Source organism: Lactuca serriola, chromosome 1, assembly GCF_051521515.1.
Source record: "Lactuca serriola cultivar US96UC23 chromosome 1, Lser_US96UC23_V15, whole genome shotgun sequence".
Classification (NCBI taxonomy): domain Eukaryota; kingdom Viridiplantae; phylum Streptophyta; class Magnoliopsida; order Asterales; family Asteraceae; genus Lactuca; species Lactuca serriola.
Window position 1 is genome coordinate 142,320,371 of NC_136408.1, and position 22,982 is coordinate 142,343,352.

At 36.6% G+C, this 22,982-nt stretch overlaps 1 pseudogene; it reads left to right on the forward strand.

Moving 5' to 3' along the window:
• The first annotated feature begins 11,510 nt into the window (after positions 1-11,510).
• On the forward strand, positions 11,511-12,541 carry LOC145099486 (putative carboxylesterase 2 pseudogene; annotated as a pseudogene).
• Positions 12,542-22,982: the final 10,441 nt, after the last annotated feature.

Consider the following 22,982-nt stretch of genomic DNA (forward strand, 5'->3'; position numbering starts at 1 on the left):
TGATGTGGCTGAAGGAGAGGAAATGTGGGCGTCACCCTTATGGAGAAGGGGAGCAGGGGTAGGAGATAATATGCGATGAAGATTTGGAAACATATCGGAGCCATAGAGAAAATCATAAGATGACGGATCGAAGGGTGTGATTGAACCGTATGGGAAAATAGTCTCGTCAAAGTTGACGTGACGGGAAATAAAGATCTTATTTATAGAAAGGTAAACGAGAAAAATACAAGGTGTAGAACATGGCAAAACTTTATAAGTAGTGTGAAGGTGACGGAAGCGTACGCAGCCAAAAACACGGAGGTTATCATATGCCAGATTACGCTAGAAGAGACGAAAGTGAAGAATGTCACTGGAGATGGACACATATGGAAGAATGTTGAGTAAGTGAGCTGCCATGTGAAGTGCTTTAGGCCAAAATGTGGGGGTAGGTGAGATTGGAAGAAGAGGGTACACATCATGTTATTAGTGATGCGAATCATATGTTTGGACCACTCATTTGTTGAATTTGGTGTCTAAACTCATAACTATAACTGAGATGTACTTGACCTGATTGTAGCATGGTCATTTTGGGTTGTCTTCACCAGTGCAATTTGATAGGATGGACTTTTGAAAACAAGGTTATTTATTATTTATTAATATATTACAAGTATAATATATTAATATGAAATCATATTATTATTTAATTAGTATTGATCAAAAATTAATTTGGAATTAACTTTGTAGTCAAAAGAGACTAATTAAATATATGAGGAATGAATATGTAAACTAATGATTCTTATAGTGTGGGCCAATGATCCATGATTATGTAGATGGGCTAAACCAATGAAATTATCCATGGATAGTCCATGGAGATTAAACCCATGAAGCATAAGAATGTGAAAGGTCATTAGGGTTTGCAAAGATGTAACCATAGCACTATAAATAGAACCCCCATGAACCAAAATTGGTTACACCTTCTTTGTGAGCTAAGTAACTTATTCTCTTAAGCCACCCTTTGCATATTGGTGTTTGTGAACCATTAGATGCATCACACTTGGGGTGCTCAAGCTTCAAAGGCCAGGAACTACAAGTCCTTCATAAAGGTACGTCACCAAACTAGTAGTATCATTCAATTGTTCAAATGTATGCTAGTTAGGACAATGCTTTGGAAAAACTGAAAATGCATGTATAATTAGAGAAAACATAGATTCAAAGCATTTAGGATTGCATGTGCACCGTAGGAGTGTTATTGTCCTTAAAACCCAACATTGGTATCAGAGACTAGGATTGTTTTCTATTGTATTTGATGCTTACTAGTTTTTCAAAGCTGAAAAAGTCAAAATTTTGGCCTCTAAATGGTAAACTCGTCGAATCCATGAACAGACTCAATAAGTCCACTGAGTAACAGAGCAACTCGTCGAGTCAGTTCATGTACTCGACAAGTTGAAGGCTCTATTTTCAGAATTTTGAGTTTCTTGGCCTGGTTTGGACTGGGAACACTACCAAAAACTGTTTTGGATTATTGGAAATGTTATTAATGATATTGTAGTGCTTGTACTCATCCAACCACAAGATAATTGTCAAAGTTTTAAAGTAATTGTTGTTTTATATGATAAACAAAGTTGCTTGCAAATTGTTGACTTAGAATTATCTTGTTTGTGAGTTTGGTTAGATCATCCATGAATTATGTGATAATTTGTGTTGTTAGAAAATGATCTAAATGAATTTTAATAACCTTCATAACTTGTCCTCAAGTTATGGAAAATGAAAAGTCTCATACATTAAAATGACATTAAACTCGTAAGTTATGAAAATGAAAGGACAATTGTCAAATATTAAGATAATAGGTTAATAATTTTTATTATTTGATAAGAATTGCCTTGCTATATGAGTTAGAATTGATCAATAGAATATTATATGATAATTTTCCTTATTAGAATTGATATAAATGTTCTTTAATGGGTTCCAACTTGTCCTCTAGTTATGGAACATGAAAAGTCTTATCATAAATGTTTTAATGAACTCTATAACTTGTCCTTAAGTTATGGAAAATCATGAGTCTTTTCGTAAAACCAACATTAACTCATAAGTTATAGAATTGAAGAGTTTTGACAAGTTTCAAAACTTGCCCTCAAGTTTTGGAATTTGTAAAGTCTCACTAATGAAACTTTATTTCCAAACCCCTAGAGTTTTAAAAGTTATAATTCAACCCTTATACTTTATTATATTATAAGTTTAATATATATATATATATATATATATATATATATATATATATATATATATATATATATACATACCTATGTGTTCTTTTATGACTTATGAGTTAATGGTTTATTAAAATAAAGACTCTTTATTTTATGTAACTTATGTGTTCTTTAATGGACTTTAAAAGAAATGACTTTTGGTAATCCATACCTTAAGGACAAATTATGGACTCCATTAAAAACATCTAGATCAAGAATTAAACTAACAAATAATTTGCAAATAATTCCTATGATTTAACAAAACTCATAAGTGTATGAACATTCATATCAACAATTTCAAGAATCATATAAACACACATAAAACTTGAAATTTTGACAATAACCTTTGAAATTGGATTAGCATAATCATTACCACATCAAAAACAGGTTGTATAAGTCCAAAACAGTTCAGTGTAATGATTCTAGTCTAATTCCAGCTTAAAAACTCGAAAATCTGCAAACTGGAAGACCAACTCGTCAAGTTCTATAAGGAACTCGTCGAGTTCAGGCTTTAACTCATGAACTCGTCAAGTTTTCAGTCTGGGCAGATTCTTGGTTTTGAAAAATAAGTTGCATCAAGTATAATTGAAAACAACTCTAGGCTCTGATACCACTGACGGGTTTTGAGCATTCGTGTTAACATCTGCATTTTGTACGTCTCCTTTATTGGTAAGAAATGGGCGTATTTGGTTAACGTATCGACAATCACCCAGATAGCATCCAATCTGTCCGATGTCTTATGTAATTTGGTTATGAAATCCATGGTAATCCTTTCCCATTTCCACTCGGGTATTATTGGTTGTTGTAACAATCCCGAGGGCTTCTGATATTCCACTTTTACTTTGGCACAAGTGAGACACTTTCCCACGTAAGTGGTAATATCTGCTTTCATGTTTGGCCACCAATAATACTGTCTAACGTCCAGGTACATCTTATCGGAACCTGGATGGACGGAGTATCATGGTTTGTGCGCTTCGTTCATGACTACGTCCCTGAATCCTCCAAAATTTGGGAACCAAATACGTGTCATGAAGTTGTAAGCTCCGTCTCCTTTGACTTCCAAATTGTTATCCATTCCACACAGTGTTTCATTAGCGGCATTCTCCGGGTTTAATGCCTCAAATTGAGCTTGATTTATTTGTGAAGTTAGGTGAAGGTGGATGGTTATCGATAATGTTTTCACTCGGTGACCTGAGTATTCTTTCCTGGTCATGGCATCGGCTACCACGTTAGCCTTGCCTGGGTGATACTTGAGCTTGAATTCATAATCATTTAGGAGCTTAACCCACCTTCTCTGCCTCATGTTGAACTCCTTTTGATTTAGAATGTGATGGAGGCTTTTGTGGTCCATGAAGATGGTGCACTTTGTACCATAAAGGTAGTGCCCTCAAATATTTAGGGCGAAGACCACGACTCCCTGCTCAAGATCATGGGTGGTGTAATTTACCGCGTGTGTCTTCAATTGCCTAGACGCGTAAGCTATCACCTTTCCACGCTGCATAAGGACACAACCTAACCCTTGGTTCGAAGCATCGCAATATACTACGAAGTCTTCGGTTCCCTCTGGTAAGGATAACACTGAAGCACTAAAGAGGCCTCGCTTCAAGGTTTGGAAGGCAGCTTCTTGTTTGTCCATCCAGTTGAAGGGTACACCTTTTTGCGTTAGATTGGTGAGGGGCTTGGATATCTTGGAGAAGTTTTGAATAAACCTTCGGTAGTAGCCTTCGAGACCCAAGAATTTCTGAATTTTTGTTGGTGTTTTCAGAATAGCCCAACCTTCAATAGCCTTAATCTTGGAAGGATCCACATGAATTCCTTCCTCACTGACTACATGGCCCAAGAAGTTTACACTACGAATCCAAAACTCGCATTTGGAGAGTTTTGCATATAACTTTTCAGCTCTAAGAGCTCCCAAGATTTGACGGAGGTGTTGACCATGCTCCTCCTTACTTCAAGAGTATATGAGTATATCATCAATGAAGACGATTATAAAATTATCGAGGAATGGGTGGCAGACTCGATTCATGAGGTCCAGAAATGCTACGGGGGATTTGTCAGACCGAAAGGCATAACAACGAATTCGAAATGGTCGTATCGAGTTCTGAAAGCAGTTTTTGGAATATTTTTTTCCCAGACTCAGAGTTGATGATAACCGGATCTTAGTTCTATTTTGGAGAAGTAACTAGCTCATTGATGTTGGTCAAATAGATCATCAATTCGTGGGAGTGGATATCGATTTTTGATAGTAAGTTTTTTTAACTCCCGATATTCGATGCACATTCTGAAGGATATGTCCTTCTCCTTGACAAACAAGACCAGAGCTCCCCTGGGTGAGAAGCTTAGCCGGATGAATCCTTTGTTCAGAAGTTCTCTTAGATGACTGGATAGCTCCTGCATTTCGGCAGAAGCTAACCTGTAGGGTGATCTGGCAATTGATGTGGCTCCCAGTATTAGGTCAATTCGAAATTCGACCTGTCTTTCTGGGGGTATTCCCGGAAGGTCTTCAGGAAATACATCCGGAAAGTCGCATGCCACTAGGATGTCTTTAATATTTACTTCCTCCTTTGCTTTATCCACAACATGAGTGAGGAAGGCATAGTTTTTTTTTGTGGATACACTTTTGTGCCTTGATGCACGAGATAAGATGAAGATTGGCGTCAGGCTTATCACCGTAGATTATTAGGGTTTCGTGATTGGGGAGGTGAAGGCGAACGACCTTCTCGTGGCACATAATATCAGCATGGTGGGGGCTTAACCAACCCATGCCGATTATCACATCAAAACTCCTAATATTTACTGGCATCAAATCTATTTGAAATGAATGGTTGTTTAATGTTAATGTGCACCCTACGTAAACATCTTTGGTTGTTTTGGTTTTCCCATTAGCCATCTCCACCGTGAAGGCTTCGCATAGCTTCTGGGGTTGTTGGTTTAGTAAGTGTTTGAATTTATTACTCACAAAAATCCTCTCAACTCCACTATCGAATAAAATGCATACGTAAGTGTTGTTGAGGAGAAACGTACCAATAACAACCGTTGGGTCTTGAACTGCCTCTCCTTGTCCCAAATTCAGGATCCTACCTGATCCTCCTGCTCCTTAATTGTTGGCTTTGGGGCAGTTTCGCCTAAAATGTCCAGTTCCTCCACATCCATAACAAGTGTGACTAGCCCCATTGTTATTGTTGCTGTTGTTGATGATGATGTTGTTGGTTGGCTGTTGGTTATGTTGGGGTTGAGATCTGCAGTATCGGGTAGTGTGCCACTTGCGGTTGCAATTGGTACGCTGCATTTCTCTACACTCTCCATGGTAGTGAAATCTGCATTTGTTACATTTTGGTAGGGTTCCAGAGTATAGCCTCATAGTGGTTTGCGTAGTTGAGGCTGGAGCAGCTGGTGTAACTTGAGCGGTAGCAGTGTGGACTGCTACGGTTTATTGCTTTTTGGTGGATCCATGATTCTGTCGCCCCTTTCGTTTTTTGTCCTTATGTTTCTTGTTATCCCCTTCCTTCTTGGTCTCAGTTTCAGCGGTTTTGGCTCCTTTCTTGTTGCCATGATCGTAGAGCTTTTGGGCTAGTCTCTTCGCACTGTCAAAGGTTTCCAGATTCACCGCAATCATGTTTCCTTGTATTGGAGAAGCTAATCCCCAAATGAACCGCTCGATCTTCTTCCTTTAAGACGTGATCATACCCGGGCACAGAAGGGTTAGTTCACTGAACCTTATGATGTAGGCCTCAATATCTGAGTTCTGTACTATGAGGTTCCATAACTCCTGCTCCAATTTTTGTATCTCCCCACGGGGATAATACTCTGCCATCAACATTTCTTTGAGCTCCTCCCATGGCATGGCATTTGCCACTGGGAGTGTCTTAGCTTCCACATGACCATTCCACCAAGAAAGCTCTTGGTCGACGAACGTGCAAGCTGCAAATTTCACCTTGCATTCTTCAGTGCATCCGCAAATCTCAATGACTGACTCAATCTTTTCCATCTATCGCTTTAGAGTTATCATGCCTCCTGTTCCATTGAAACTTCGTGGTTTGGCATTTGAAAAGTGTTTGTAGGTACAGGCTTTTGCATGCCCTTAATTTGTTCCTTGGTTCGAGCTCTCAGTTCCCTGACCGTTACCGCCACCATTGTTCCCAGTTTGAATGTGTGCCAAGGCTGTTGTGACTGCAGCCGAGACTGCTGCTTGGAAAGAAGTAGAGTTCATCTCTGGTGGAGGTGTGGTGGTGGTGTCATGTTGTTGTTTCTGTGTATCGGTCTTTGAGACATCTTCTGTCATGGAATAGAAAATGGTGAATACTTAGTAGTTTTCGGTTTCGAATTTCTTCGGCATATAGCATTTTCAGTGGTTCGGTTGTGCACATAAGTGAATTCATACAATATCATGAAATAAGGAAAATAAAGCAAATAGCAGATAACAACATCACAAATAATGCGTAGAACTATTTCATTAAAGATATAATATTCATAGTACAAAGCATGAAAATTTGCCTTTTTAAAAGGCATACAATACATAGAGACATATATGATCCGACAACATAACGGCTTTATGAGTAGTGTAGTCACTTAAACATAAAGCCGGTCCTACATACAATAATACATAGAAAGAGACATAACAATAGTGGTGATGGGTGGAGTGGATCCTAATCGTGGCGGGAGGTTTCAGATGCCGAAATAGCGTACCAAACAGTCATCTAACTCGCTCATCTCCCGAGTGATTTTGTCTCTCTCTCTCTCTCTCTCGCTTTCTCTCTCTCTCTCTCTCTCTCTCTCTCTCGTTCTGCCTGAACTGCTCTTGCTTCTGCTGTAAAAAGTTGTTGCCTGAGAACAACAACTTCCTCCTCCGAGGAGCACGTCCGATCTGTGGGGTCCTCTGGAGCTATGTGTGGATCTGATATCATCCCTAACGGGTGGGATTCACTAAAGACTTCCTCGACGCCCTCTACTTCTTCAGCCTCCTCATCGGATCCCTCGTCACTATAGTCCGTCTCTAGGTACTCCTCATGTTATATCCATGGACCTGCCTCCTGAACCATTTCAGGTTCCTCCTCGATCCAACCATGGGCCACCAGGGCCTGATAATAGAGGTCACCTTGTTGTTGCTCGACCATGATGTTTGTGCAAGAAAGAGAAATGGAGGTGTGAGAAACATGTAGGGGTGTATATAGATAGCATTCTAAAATACTTCTATAGCATTTTTAATTGTTTTTGTTTGATTCCTTAAAACTTTTTGGATACAAGGTTGGTAAGTTTCTAGATTCATTGCCCACCATGATCACTCCCAAACACATGTTGGTCGTATTTTGAATAAATATAGTTGATCATGCTATATTTACCCCCAATACGACTACATAACTGTCCTGGTTTAACCATGATGTTCAATTTCTCCAAAAATGTTTATTGTTATTGTAATGATGCACACATAGGTGTGCATTTTATTTATTTTGTTCAGAGTATTTTAGTCCCAATGCATTTATAGTTGCATATCTTGTATGATTAGATATGTGAGTTCACTATAAACATTACTCTGATACCAATCTGTCACACCCCCGAACCAGACGGCGGAAACGTCCGGGGTTGGGTGACTTCATCTTGTAATATCATCACAGTGAATATAATAGAAACAAGACAAACATCATCATCACACGTACAATAACACAACGATACTGAGTTTACATCATTGTAATTGTTTACAAGAGTTACATCCCAAAAATATCAATGTTTATAATAGCAACAAAATGCAACAAATTTCCACAAATTCTCAATGTCCACCTGCTTAACGATTTCATAAGAATACAAGTTATTTTGAAAATGTTCAACATATATAATGTTGGTGAGTTCTTAAGCATATTTGTATGAAAAGTTTGTATCCCTTTGTAAACGCCAGAAAATCTGATATTTTGCGTAAAAGAAATAAATGGTTTGAACGCTTTGTATCAAATCTTGTAATAAAGCATGTGTGTTTTCTTGTTTTGAAAATGTATAAAGAGAGTATTCCAGAAAATCCTATTATTTCTGTTGTAAGTAGTAGATGATTGTATTATGTAAGTTTTCCCAGAAAATCTGATATTTTCTGCTTGTAAAAGTGTTGTAGTATAATAAACCAAAGACCGTAAATTGATGTTTGTATAGAATCGTGATTGTAGAATCGTTTATGTACTCCGTAAATTTTACAGCGGAGTTATTTTCTATGTGAGTCGTTATAACCATACTTGATATGACTGATCTGCCTGTCAGGACGTTTTTCATACGTCGACTTGTTTAAGGTATGATGTGTGTCACCCTAGACTAGCCTAGTTTAGCTGTAGCGAATAGCTCAGATGCAGGGCTGTCAACCTCGTATAAATCTATACACAAACTCTCGTTCTCCCTCCAGAAGACTCTGGTTATAACTACATGACTAAAGGTTGTATACTAGGTAGGTACGAATGAATGAATGTGTCTTACAAGAACCTTAACTATGTTTACGCGAATATTGTATCACACAGTTTAATGTTGTAAATAATGTTTTCGAGTATGTTTTAACGTTACATGGCCCAACAAGTATGTAAATGGATCACAAAGGCCCAATAAACATGTAGTGTATATTCCAGGCCCAACAAGCATGTAAATGGGCTACAAAGGCCCAATAAACATGTAGTGTATATTCCAGGCCCAACAAGCATGTAAATGAGCTACAAAGGCCCAATAAACATGTAATGCATATTCCAAGCCCAATTAAAAGTGTAAATGACGTATTTAATCTGTTTGTTGTTACGTTGGTTGTTTAAACTTAGTTGTTTACCAAAATGACATAAAAGACCCACTTTTTGTAAAAAGACATTTTTGGTCCTTAAAACCGAAAATTTACAATTAAGGCACATTTTGGGTAAAATGACACTTTAGGTCCCTTAAGACAAAAAGTTTACATTTTAGGGCTTGTTTTGAATGAAATAGCATTTCTTGCCCCCTTTTGTTAGAAATAACACTTTTGGTCCCAATTTTATGAAAATTTACATTTTCGGCCCAATTGTGTATAAATTTATCTTTTCGGCCCAAGTTTAATAAAATTTACATTTTCAGCCCTTTTAACCGAAAATTTACATTTTTGGCTCAAACTTGTTTAAAATGACTATTTAAATCATAACAGTCAAAAATTTGCAAGTTTAGCCCATGAAACCGTGAAGGCCCAATTTGAGGCCTATTTTGTGAAAAATACACTTTTGGCCCTTTTAAAGCCATGAATATCCTAAAAACCCATTTTTATTTAAAAATGACTCTTTTAGTCCTCTTAAAGCCGCAAGTTGACAAAAGATCCTCACTTTTTGTATTACTTTGTCAATTTTTGGCCCTTTACACGATTTTACTTAGTTTCAAACATCCGTAACATGTTTTAATCCTTTCATCTTCATCATAAGTTGCATATAGTGTTTTAGTTTACAAATATCACCATATTTTAGTAGATCTTTCGAAACCTATGAAGTTCCAACACATAAGCACAACATATAACATGGAAAAACACACATAATCATGCTTAACACATAGATCTACACAAAGCAACTTGTATCCTCCCCCCAAAACATAGTAAAAACCAAAACTAGAAGGGGGTATGAACTCACTTTGGGGTTTAGATCGGTTTTGATGAAGAGATATGAGGAGATGATGTTGTTTTCGGCCTAGCTTACTTCCTTGATGAGTTCTTCGAAAATGATATCGTTCTAGGAGCATGAATCACGAAATAAGGGTGGTTTAAGGAGAGATTTCTAGTGTAATTTTGGATTAAAAGTTATAGGACTTCACAATAACTTACCAAGTTGATGAGAAGCTTGATGTGAATCTCTTGAAGCACACACAAATTCACGATTTTTAGGAGGGAAATAAGGGAATTTCTTTGGAGAGTTGAGAGAATAATGTGTTTGAAAATGAAGAAGGATGGTGATGATGGAGGTGGCTTTGGCCGTGAAGAAGAAGAGGGAAGAGAAGAGAGTGAAGTGGTTTTTACATGGGAGATTAAGATGTAGGGGTTCAAATACATGTGGTATAATTAGCTTGGAAGTCCTCTAGTTAAAGATGAGGTGTCACATATTTAGATTAGTTACATTTTTTTAAACCGAGAATGAGAGTGAGGGATAGATTTAGAATTGGTCTTGGATGCAAACTGAGAACTTGATAGCCCAAATGAGATTTTTTCGGCCCATTAGGCCCATATCAGAGTTTACGGAACAAAAATGATAAAGGAAATTGGTTTGCGGCCCAATGAGGTTTAACAAAACATTTATGGTCCGTTAAGGCCCATGTAGACAAGGTGAGACATTTTAGGCCCAGTATGGCCCAAAATGCTATAGTTTGATGAATTTGGGTCTAATTAAGGCCCAAATAAAGACTTTTAGCCCAAATTAATCAATTTGAGAGTTTATTGGTCCATTAGGCCCAATACATAATTCCTGGCCTAATAATAGTTTAGAACCGGGAAAAGTTAGGGTTACAACCCAAAGTTGAGTGAGTGTAGTATATTGAATTTGGTTTAGGGCTTCATGAGTGAGTTTTGATTCGAATAGTTGATTTTGAATAAGTATTATGTATAACATCAACTTGGAGTTACAAGATATAACAATAGTGGATTACACGTAGACAGAATTTCCTAGCCCACAGATGCTAGTTGTGACAAAATTGGAAGTTGTATTAAATTGTTCCATGTAGCTAAACTTGAAGATGATGAATTAGGACACATGATGTGGCTAAAACATGTATATACACTCACAAGCATTTCATAAAAGACAAAAACATAATTTTTTTAACTCTGCAATTTATAAAATTTTTAGATTATTATTGCCGATCCCGAGCCCGGATAAAAGAAGATGCTTTATAACATTAAGTATTTTAAATGCCAAAGAACCCCAATTTTTTGGTTCGCTTAGAGCCCAAAAACTGGTTGAGCCGCCCTTGCCTATCATTCATACGAGTAAGAAGTAACTTTTATATATATATATATATATATATATATATATATATATATATATATATATATATATATATATATATATATATATATATATATATATATATATATATATATATATATATATATATATATATGGTTAAAAATATTATTTTGATAATGGCTAAAAAAGAAATCCTAGTTTCCGTAACCTATAACTTCCATGAAGAGATCGCCTATATTCATCAAATGCTCCTTGCAAATTTCAACAATGCCACACATTAATTGTCCTCGCAGGACCACGAGTTCATAAATCAGCACACAGGAGTCACCATTGATAACATTGTTTCTATATATATCACCCTCATTGAAACACCCACCATCACAATGATTCAAAGTAAATGACTTCTACTAATTTACCCTCAGCGTTCTTGTCAACCTTACCCAAATTTCCTATTAATTTCAATGGTTTGGTCATACATAGTGATGGGCGATATGAAAGACCTATCCGAAATGATACCAGCCCAGCTGGAACAGATACCTTAACCGGTGTCCATTCAAAAGACGTGGTTATCTCACACGAATCCAAAGTTTTTGTAAGGATTTACATTCCTAAAACCATAAACCCTAATCAGAAACTTCCAACTCTTATTTACTATCATGGGGGTGCTTTCGTTTCTGATTCAGCTGCTTCATCCACTTACCACAAGACACTTAACTTGATAACGACAGAATCTAACGTGATTATTGTGTCAGTAAACTACAGGTTAGCACCAGAATATCCTATACCAATTGCATACGAGGATTCATGGGAGGCAATTAAGTGGGTGGCTAGTCATGTTAGAGGAAATGGTCAAGAATCATGGTTAAACGACCATTCTGATCTTCAAAATGTGTTCTTAGCTGGAGATAGTGCAGGAGCTAACATCGCCCACAATATGGCTATCCGGGTCGGGTTGAGCCATGAGAATGTTTTTAACGTAAGTGGTGTTATTATGGTTCATCCTTATTTTGGTGGTGAAGATCCGATTGGAGCTGAGTCCACGAAATTTAAACGGGCGAAGGAGAGCATGGATAAGCTGTGGCTGTTGGCAAACCCTTCTGGGAATGGGTCAGATGACCCGTTGTTTAATCCAAGCATGGACCCGTATATTTCTGCTTTTGGGAGCTCCAAGATTCTTGTGTGTGTTGCTGAGAATGATATAGTAAGGGAAAGGGGTCTGAATTATAAGAAGGTGATGGAGACGAGTGGGTGGAAAGGCAAAGTAGAGTTGATGGAGAGCATAGGGGAGAAGCATATCTTCTTTTTGTTTGATACTTCATGTGAAAATTCTCGTTTCTTACGCAGTAGAATTTGTAACTTTATAAATCCGATCCGAAGCAAAGCTTGATGATATATGTTTATTATTAGCAAGTAGTTATTTCTCTTGCTTTTTGCTCGAATAACTATCAACAAGGAAAACGTATTTTAACATTATTTCGTTTAACTCATGATAGAAGATGTACTACGGATCGGCTCAAATTGACCAAATATTCAAATTGATATTTGGTATAAAGGCATAGATTTTGTACTCTTTTTAGATCAATTATATATTTCCAACATGATAATGTTATATTTGGAGTGAGAAATAAAGTTATCTTTTAATGGAACATATTCATGTTGGTGGTGTTTTTATTTGACTAAAATTTTATACTAATTATAGGTTGTTTTAATGTTATCTATATCCCTCTTAAACAATCAATTATGTTGATGGTAGCTTTTTCTTTTAATGGCAAATTTATTCTACTGCTAAACTACTCCTAATTCCACTTATGTCTCTAATATGATTTGAATCCTCAACCTCAAGGAGAAAAGACAACACTCAATACCGCTAGACTAGAAGCTCTTATGTATGTTGGGCTAGAAGCCCTTAGGTATGTTGAAGGTAGCTAACAATAAAAAACAATGACATTTATCGGCATCTACATTTAATGGCATGTTATTTGTGCCCTTTTATTAGTTACGTCACATAATATTTTTTATAATTCATAGTCATATTTATTAGTTACGTAATATTGATATAAAATCATACCAAAAAGTTATAAATTTAATATCATAACATGGTTATTTATTATGTATTACTAAATGTTTGTTTTTGATTTAATCTATTACTAGTATTACTAACAGTGGGACATGAAAAACTAATGTTAGTATTTCATCCGTCCGATTTCTTCAACTTCAAATCCTAACTGGATATACTTAGGTGTCATTTGTTTTTTCGAAGCAAAAATGTCTGAAATCTACGGACCACCTCTGCAACCCTCTGTAGCATAAACAGGGACTAAACAGCTGCAGCATGTAATAAAAAGTCTGTTTGTTTTTTTAACCTCTCCAGACTGCTGCAATAAGTTAAAGTAAAATATGAACATGTTTGAAGCAGAGAGTCAAGTGCTACGCAACGCAGCACACGCATAACAGTTTTTAAGTCAAAAGTCTTTTGAAAAACAAACAACTGCGAACGGTCAAGTGTTGCGTGTGTGCTGTGCGATGCAGCAAGATGTGGTCGGAAGTGGTTTTTTAGAAAAAAACAAACAACACCTGAATAATTATAGTTTTTTTTTTTCAGTTTCTTTGTTCCTCCTACTTCACGAATCCATCCAAGCACGACGTCCCTTTCTCATGTTCTTCAACCTCCATCCACATCGACGTTAAACTTCTAACCTCATAGCAGTTGAATCCATTGAGCGCTTCTCTCCCCACGATGACAGTTCTTCTTCGACTATACCAACGTTCAGTCCCTTGTCTTAGAAACCGTCGTCCCCCACCATCATCTCCCTCTTCCCCTTTTGTATAAATACCAAAGGAAACTGGTGAATCGACCCTGTTGTCATCCGTTCCCCTAATTCCTTTAATGTTCCAATGTTTTAGTCAGTTCCTTGGATTGTCACTGGTTTATCTAACGATCTTACTACTCGGAATACCTTCTAGGGTAGGAACGCATTCAAGATTCAAAATTTAGGGGGTGGTTTTTAGCTATTTGGAGCGTCTTCTAAGGGAGCATGTTCTGAATGAAACTGCAGGTAATAATTTAATTTCTAATTTGATTTGATTTTTTGTTGCAAATATATTTCCTCATTTCCAATTCAGTTGATTCGATGTTAACTTCGGTTTCAACAATGTGACAAATCCTACTCATCTTTCTCGCTCTCTCCTTCAAGGGTACCTTCAAATTGGTGCGTTTTGATGTGATTTTTGTGATTACTATTTGTGGATGATGATTTCTTTCTTCTTTTGGACAACGACCTCAAGGTACCATCTACTATTCCTCCTCTTTCCGCGATTATTTCATTGTTATTTGTGTTTGTTTTTTTTGAAGTTCTATTGCAACTTAGGTCCTAAAATAACAATCATCAACTATAGAGTAAGATTTTGTTTTTCTTTTTTGTTTCTTTCCATTCATATGATTGTGATCTCTTTTCATGATTAATAGGTGGGGATTCTGTTTTCTTACAACTTTAGTATGTAATAAAGTTCATTTCTCTATAAGGTTTATCTTACTGAAAACTTGACTTTCTTTTCATTTTCTTCCGGATCGAGCAAATCATGAAGTCCCAACCCATCCCCGACACTACTTTTAGAAATATGGTATTGTCTATGGAAGTTTGTATTGAAATATGGTATTTGTATGGACTTTTTCAGGAAACAAAAATATATGGGAAGAGTGTTTGTTAGAATTCTATAAATCACATTTTTCTCTTTGTGTATATAGTTGATTTTTACAATAAGGACATGAGAAAGAGGGTGATCCCAAGTTGACAAATTTCATAAAAAATGACGAGTCCGTAGGTGAAACTAGACAGCATGGAATGAACTTGGTGAAAACTTGTTAGTTGTTGGGAGAGCATCATATTGTGAGTTTTTATCTTGTGTTTTTGGTGGTTGTTGTACAAGGTTTGAGGAGAACCTATTTGTTGGAAAATGGTGACCATTTTGATCTTAAAGTTAAAGATGCAGAGCATGTATTTTGGTTTATCTTTTTACTTCTAGTTTACACACCCTAGTGTTTGATTTAATGCATGGGTGAAGGTTTTATACTACTTTAACCTTTCTATTATTATCATTTATCCTACTTTGTAACATACACATGTCACAAATTAAGAACTACATCATGATTGGCTAGGCTAATAATTTTTTTTTTTAGGGAACAAGAAAAAAGATGGGGCATTAGTTGCATAAAGTCCAACAAATAAGGTTTCTAGGAAGCCACCTACAAAGGTAATATGTATAATTTAAATTAGTTGATTATAATATTTGGCTTCAAATTTTTTTTTATGATCTAAGAATGGTCTGTCTTTAATGTGACACAGAAGTTTCATGTCCAAAAAACAGTTGCAGATAAATATTCGGAAGAAGGGAAAAGGAAGAACAAACTTGTAATTATTCATTTATCACTCTCATGGTGGTAACGTAGGTCAACACATACTTTAGTGGTTATTACTACTTAACTAAGCCCTCAGATACTTTTATTCATCCCTCCGACATGAAGCAAGGATTTTACTGTAAGTATCTGTATGAATTAAACATGGGTAAAGCTGATTATGGCATTTTATGATGATTAGTAATAGAGCAATAATATGGTTTATGATTACGATTTTTGCTTTAATGGTAGGGTTAGGTGTATTTTAACCTTCTCATATGTCTTTTATTCATTTATCCTTTTCTGGAACAAAAGAATTGTTTACTAAAAAATATAATGTTTTCTTTGTACTTGACGCTGTAGGAAAAAGACTTTAACATTTGGTGGAAGGGAATATAAGAGGTAGATGCTATCTTCATGATTTTTCCATGTTTGTATTATGCTCTAGAGCCACCTTGGGCATTATAAAAGTTGTTTCGGTTGTACTTATTGCTTTTTCATGTACAATATGGAGGTATAGAAGTAATTATGTCTTCAATGGTAAGGTTGAAAACTGTCATCTGTTGGATCTCAAGGTGAAATCGATGGCTTTCGATTGGCTTAAAAAATAGAACTAGAAAGGGTATTTGTAACATTCATCATCCAAGAGAGAGAAGGAAAGGAAATCATCCTAGAAGCTCAGAGCATTTTGGATCCAGAAGTGTTTCACCCTCAAGCATATTTTGGTGGTAAAAGGTATGAAACTTGATGAGTTAATTGATTAGATATTGTTATCCTTGCGCTTATGCTCACTTTGGTCCCATAAGCTTGGTGTTCATGAGAATGGATTACTCATAACAAAAGGGTTTTCCTTTTAGACGTTTTTAGGTGTTAGGAACAACAAAAATGTGATCTTGGCCCTTATATTCCTTCCATGAAAGAGTTGTGATGTCTTAATGGATCATTGAGTTAAGGTCTTAGCTTTTGGGCTTTGTCTAGCCATGGAAAGTCATAAAGGTGGAAACTTTATGACTTAAGACGATGATGTGAGTCTAGATTTGAGTTTGGAAGGAAAGGAATTAAGGAATAAGCTCTTATTATAGAGTTTGGATTCAGACGTAGTACGTTAGGCATACAAATAGGTACGATACGCATACTGCTTTAGAGGCCCATGGCTTTAGGTGGTTTGTGTTTACACCCAACCTAACAGCTAAGTGCGTGGGGCATACTCAACCAACTTGATTTTCCCTTGATTTTTGACTTGTTGGCCTTGACCTTTGACTTGTAGTTTGACCTAGGGGAATTTTGGGTATTTTGAGTCGTAGTTTGAGTCTAGGTCAATGTTTGTTATGTATGTGACTTGTAGAGTTGGTTATGGAGTAGCATTCGCTTTTAATATCTTTTCAGACTGTGAAGTGAGTTTTCTTCATTGTACTTATCGGTGGCAGCAATCAATTCCGGCCCAATAGATTGTGTATTTTGGATTTGAATGTTGTTATACTATAGTGAACTGTTAAGATCTGCATGGTTATTTGGTTGTTGTTATGTGTTTTTAGTTTTACATGTCGACAGAGTGTGGTTGTGTTGAGACTGTACTACTTGATGGGTTTGAGCCAAAAGAACATCCTATGTGCTCATGCAAACCCTAATGCTTGGATCTAGGTTTCTCTATTGTATATGCAATTCATCCAAGACTTACAAATCAGAGATCTAGCATACATATTTCAAAATTAACATAAGAAATCAGATCTAGATGATTACCTCTTCTACAATGACTTGAATCTTCTTGTCTTGGAGCTTAGAGTCACAAATTTCACTCCTCTAATGGCTTACAAACACCACAAGCAAGAGAATGCTAATTGAGAGACAGGGGATGGGCACAATTTCGGCTATGAAGACTCTTAGGGTTTTCAGTGGCCGAAATCTGATGCCCTAGGGGTCTATTTATAGTTGTGCTGCTAGGGTTTCAGTCAAAACCCTAATGGACAACTTAGGCCTTAAGAAATCCAAGGAAGCTTCTGGAATAGGGCCTCTTTGGCAGTAATTAGGACGGACACATCCCTAATTTTTTCCATGCCTAGTCCATAAGCCTTCTCAGCCCAATATTCAACAATCACACATTTGACAATTTAAGTCCCCGATATTTAATTAGTGTCTTTTAGCCACATAATTAATTCTTAATTAATTATTGTCTAATATTAATTAAACTATATGATTTCCCCTTTAATATATTATTCATATAATATATTAATAAACCATAATAACCTCTCACTTGATAAATCATCCTATCATGTTGCTTTGGTGAAGGCAACCCAAAAGGACCATGCACAACCGGGTCAAATACTTACCAAATATAGTTACGAGCTTAGACACTAATCTAACAGTCTCCCACTTGGATAAATCTAGTAACTACAAATGTAAGTACATTCTGATTAGCAATCGTAGCTCTTAAAGACACTGTCAAACTCGGATATTATCAGTAACCTGTTCATTAGATAAGGGACCGTATAGTCCGCTGTTCTAGATATTGTGCGGACAATTACATGGAACATAATCATACTTATTTTCTAGTAGTTGTTTCTCCATCTCTAACTTGTGTGACATAGAACTTAATTGAACATATCAATTCAGTCCTGACCGGGCCCGGCACATAAGTCAAACCAAATCATCGAGGGGCCCAGATATCTCTATTACCCTCTTAGGATAAAAGGAATAGATAAACTTCGACTTATATGTATTTACCATTCACTCATCAAATCATACACAACAATTTGTTTTATAACATCAAGTTACTGATGCGTTTACGCATTATCAATGGACAATCAACAAGCAAACAATATACCATATATCTAGGTTTTAAGACCATATAATATTATCGTCTTGTGATCACTCGTGACAAATTCCATGAAGTGATACCAGCAAGCGCGGGTTTAATCCAATGCTCAAATCAAGTTCATAAGCACTCATGAACGTTGCAGCAAACCTTTGCTATGTCTAATACACTTTAGACAATCTACAAACCAATTAATGACAATCTTCTTTCATACCTACTCCCAAAGTATGAGCGACTATGGAACGTTCGAATAATCTTATTATTCAGGAAGTCAAAACATGCAAAGTGAAACAATAGGTAAATAATCAACATAAGATAGTAACATTACTAATAAATAATACTCTTTTATTTAATCATCAAATGTCAATTATATTTATCTATTACAAGTTTCGAAGCTATCTAATCTAAACTAATATCGTCCTTCAGCCCAATGCTCCTAGCGTGCTGCAAGTGTTTAACCCTACTCAGTCCCTTTGTAAGCGGATCTGCCGGGTTATCCTCCGACGATACCCTCTTCACTATGAGGAGTCCTTATTCCACTCGATGCCGAATAAAGTGATATTTTCTGTCGATATGTCGAGATCTCCCATGATCCCTCGGTTCTTGGTGAAGTCAACCGCTCCTTCATTATCACAGAAAATTTCCATGGGCTCCTTTATGGATGGCACAACTCCAAGGTCTCCAATGAAGTTTTTCAACCATATCGCCTCCTTTGACGCTTCGCTCGCTGCTATATACTCTGATTCGCACGTTGAATCAGCCACAATCCCCTGCTTGGAACTTTTCTAAGTCACTGCTCCTCCATTTAGGGTAAAGACCCAGCCCGACTACGAACGGTAGTTTTCCCTGTCGGTCTAAAAACTTGTGTCACTAAACCCTTGAACCCTTAAGTCATCACTCCCACCGAGGACTAGAAACCATTTGTAACAACCCAAAGTTGTTCATCGCTGAAAACCCATTCTACCTGTATAACTCGCTGTATGTCAATTCGTTTCGATGTCGTTTTTGGGTTAAATTAATTAAAATTATATGTTTAATTGATGCTAATGAGTGTCCAAACCTGTTAGGAACTAACGAAATTAGCCCAAATTGTATAATTTAGAAATTTTAGAAACGTCCCCGTCGAGTTACGGAAACTTAATCGGGTGCGACCAAAAGCCCCGTTTAGTGCTGGTATCGGGTAGAAATCCATCGTGTCCAAGTTTTAGGACCTATTTAAACGTGTTTAAACATTCATTTGAAGCTTTTGCTTCCTCTCTTTACTCTCTCTCTAACCTCTCTCCTAAATCCAAGTTTAAGGGTCCAAATCTCAAGTTTAAGGCTTCTAATCACCAAGGTACCTTCCCTAGCTTGTTATGTAACCTCTTTAGCCTTCAAATTCGAGTTTAAACTACGGATTAGGACCATTATCATGTGTTTACGGCCCTAGAACAGTCCTAGGCCGTAAACTCATATAAATGGGGTTTTTGGAGCAACAAAACCCTTCCAAACCACAATTAGACCTTAGATATGGCTGGATGACTTTATGGAATGAGCTTAGAATGCCTTGAAACATGATTTAGAGTCTTGTTTATGAGTTTACGGCCCTGGAAGGTGCCTAGGCCGTAAACACTAATTTAGAGGGTTTTTAAGCCCTTAAACCCTTCCTAGACTCAAACAAGGCTTAGATATGAATTTTAGAATATTGGTAATGGCCTTAGAACATCATAAACATAATTTTTGAGGAGTAAATAGGAGTTTACGGCCAAGGTTCATGCATGGGCCGTAAACCACTCAAAAATGGAGAGTAAACTCATTTTTACATGTCCAAATGCCTTGAAACTCAACCAATAGCCTTGTGGTAAACTCTAGAGCCATCTAAAAATAGTTTGGGGACCTTAAACACATCAAACATCCTCTTAATAAGAGTTTACGGCCATAGATCATGCTCTTAGGCCGTAAACTCCTAATTGTGAGTTAAATGGTGCCCTAAATTCATAACAAGGCTTGGAAAATTAACTAGAATCACATGTGATTGTCCCTTGTGCCCCAAAATAATTAGTCTTGACCATAGGAGAGTTTACGGCCGTAAACTCCAAGTTTACAACCGTGAACTCCCTTAAACATAGTATAAGTCCCATAAATTTAATCCAAGGCATTTTAGAAATCCATTCCAACATTTCCCAAGTCCAAACAAGCCATTAAGCACTCAAAATCACACCAACATGAGTTCACGGCCGTGAACTCATGTATGTATGTGTTTCATGGTTGTAAACTCCTTAAAATGTTTACTCTTGGGGAGTAAACTCAAATCCCAAGTCCCTAGTACCATTACACGTCCGTATATGTCACCCGGGTCACTCCAAACACTCGTTTTGAGGTGTTTAATCTCATTGGAGTATAATGTTCCATATAATTAGTGATTGTAAATCTAATTAGATATATATGGACATTATTTCATTTTACATAGGGACATCGCGAGTAACAGGCCCCGAACCGACGTTTAGTGTCCGAAATCGTCACATTTCCGCGTCCGGTGAGTTCATACCCCTACCCTTTTTAAATGGTTTTTAACGTTTTCAGGGGGGAATACAAGCAAAAGTACAAGAAATCTTGTACTTAAACGTATTTTCAGTTCAAATGTTTTTATTTCATGTATGATTTTAATAATGAAAATTGTGATAACTAATGGTTCGAATTGCAGGTTAAACAGTTAGACTAAAGTCAAATTTCTTTAAAAAGTGTTTTGATCAATATTACTTTTTGTAAAAGAAATCATACTAATCATAACTAAGATTAATATTAAACGAATGCGAATACGAATATAACTAATAGGATAGAACGAATACGAATATAACTATTAGGTTAGTACGAATACGAATGCGAATACGAATATAACTAATAGGATAGAACGAATATGAATATAACTATTAGGTTAGTACGAATACGAATGCGAATACAAATATAACTAATAGGATAGAACGAATACGAATATAACTAATAGGATAGAACGAATACGAATACGAATCCAACAAATAGCATAGTACGAATACGAATAGAAATAGGAGTACGAATGCATATTAACGCCTTTGGATGACACCAAGACTTCGAATATACAGCTAGTGTACCCCTTGAGTGTCACCAGAGTTTCGAATTAAATATGAAAATACGCCTCTGGACCTCTTCTGAGTTTCGAATATATCCTCCTCAAAATGTCGACAAAGCTTCGATTATACAACTAATGTACTCTTTTGGAACTCAACAGAACTTCAAAAATACTGTAATGTACGCTTCTGTGTGATTCCAAACATTCGAAAATACAACTAAGTTAGTAGATAATAGTCATTCGAATGTAGAATATCTAAGGGTTTAGAATACTTAACTAATATAATACACATGGTAATTTCTAGTACTTCGAAATAAATCCTAAGAACCAACTAGTAACGAACTTAGATACAAATAGGCAACTCAACACATAGGAAAATATGGGATTTTCCTGGGATAACATAACAACCAGTAACGAACTTAGATACAAATAGGCAACTTAACACATAGGAAAATATGGGATTTTCCTGGGTAGCACATCAACTCATAAACGGATAAAGTAACAAACGAATAACTAAAACTATAAGGAAAATGTGGGATTTTCCTGGAATGACATAACCAACCGTTTTTGAAATTGTAACAAAGGAAACTCGATCTTTTCAAAACTAAACCGCTTGTGAACTCACCAGCTTTATGCTGATTTTCAAACCGCTTGTATTCTCAGGTCAGCGTTAGACAGGTACATCGCCACCTTTTGGAGAAGACAGAGCGTTCCGAAGACTCGTCTTTACTTTTGTTCATATTAAATATGTAAAACACATGTACAACTCTTCTTTCAAAAAGATGTAAACAATATTATGTAATGTAATGTTTTGTGATTACTGCTTTACTATGTGCATTGGATTTGATACTCAACGTGGACTCAACCCCAGAAATGTTTCCGCCTTTGGTTTTCGGGGTGTGATAGATTGGTATCAGAGCCCTTGTTTATAGTGAACTGGTATACCAAAGCTTACATGGTATAAGACTATAAACGTTATAGGGCCTAAGTGCTCTGAACTAAAAGTATACTCTACGAATATAAGTATTTTCTAAAGTATACAAGTATACCGACCGTCGAAATCCGTAACTACAAGTAGAACAAAATATAAATAAATGGGTGTTGTACACTGCGGTTAAACCTGGGCAGTTATGTAGTCGTGTCTAGGATCAATATAGCCTGGCCAACTATATTCATTCGAGACACGGCCAACATGTGCTTGGGAGTGACTGTGGTATGCAGCATACCTAATTAAAACTTACCTAATATCCCAAACAATGAGTCGTCGCTGCAGCGAACCATGAAATACTATGGGAGTATTTCTCGAGCCGATCCTTTGTAGAAATCCTCGTATACGTGTTGTTCCTTGATCATTCCTCTAGTGATAAAATTTTCTGCCTTGATCACTCTTTCCTGCTATATCGCTTAATATAATGTTATATCTGTCTCGATGAGATATCCCCTGATCCATATCTCTTGATTCAATTCAGAGGACTTATGATCCTCTATTTCCTAATCTTTTTAGATCAAGATGCCTCCGAGGAAAAGACCCAGCTCAAAGAAC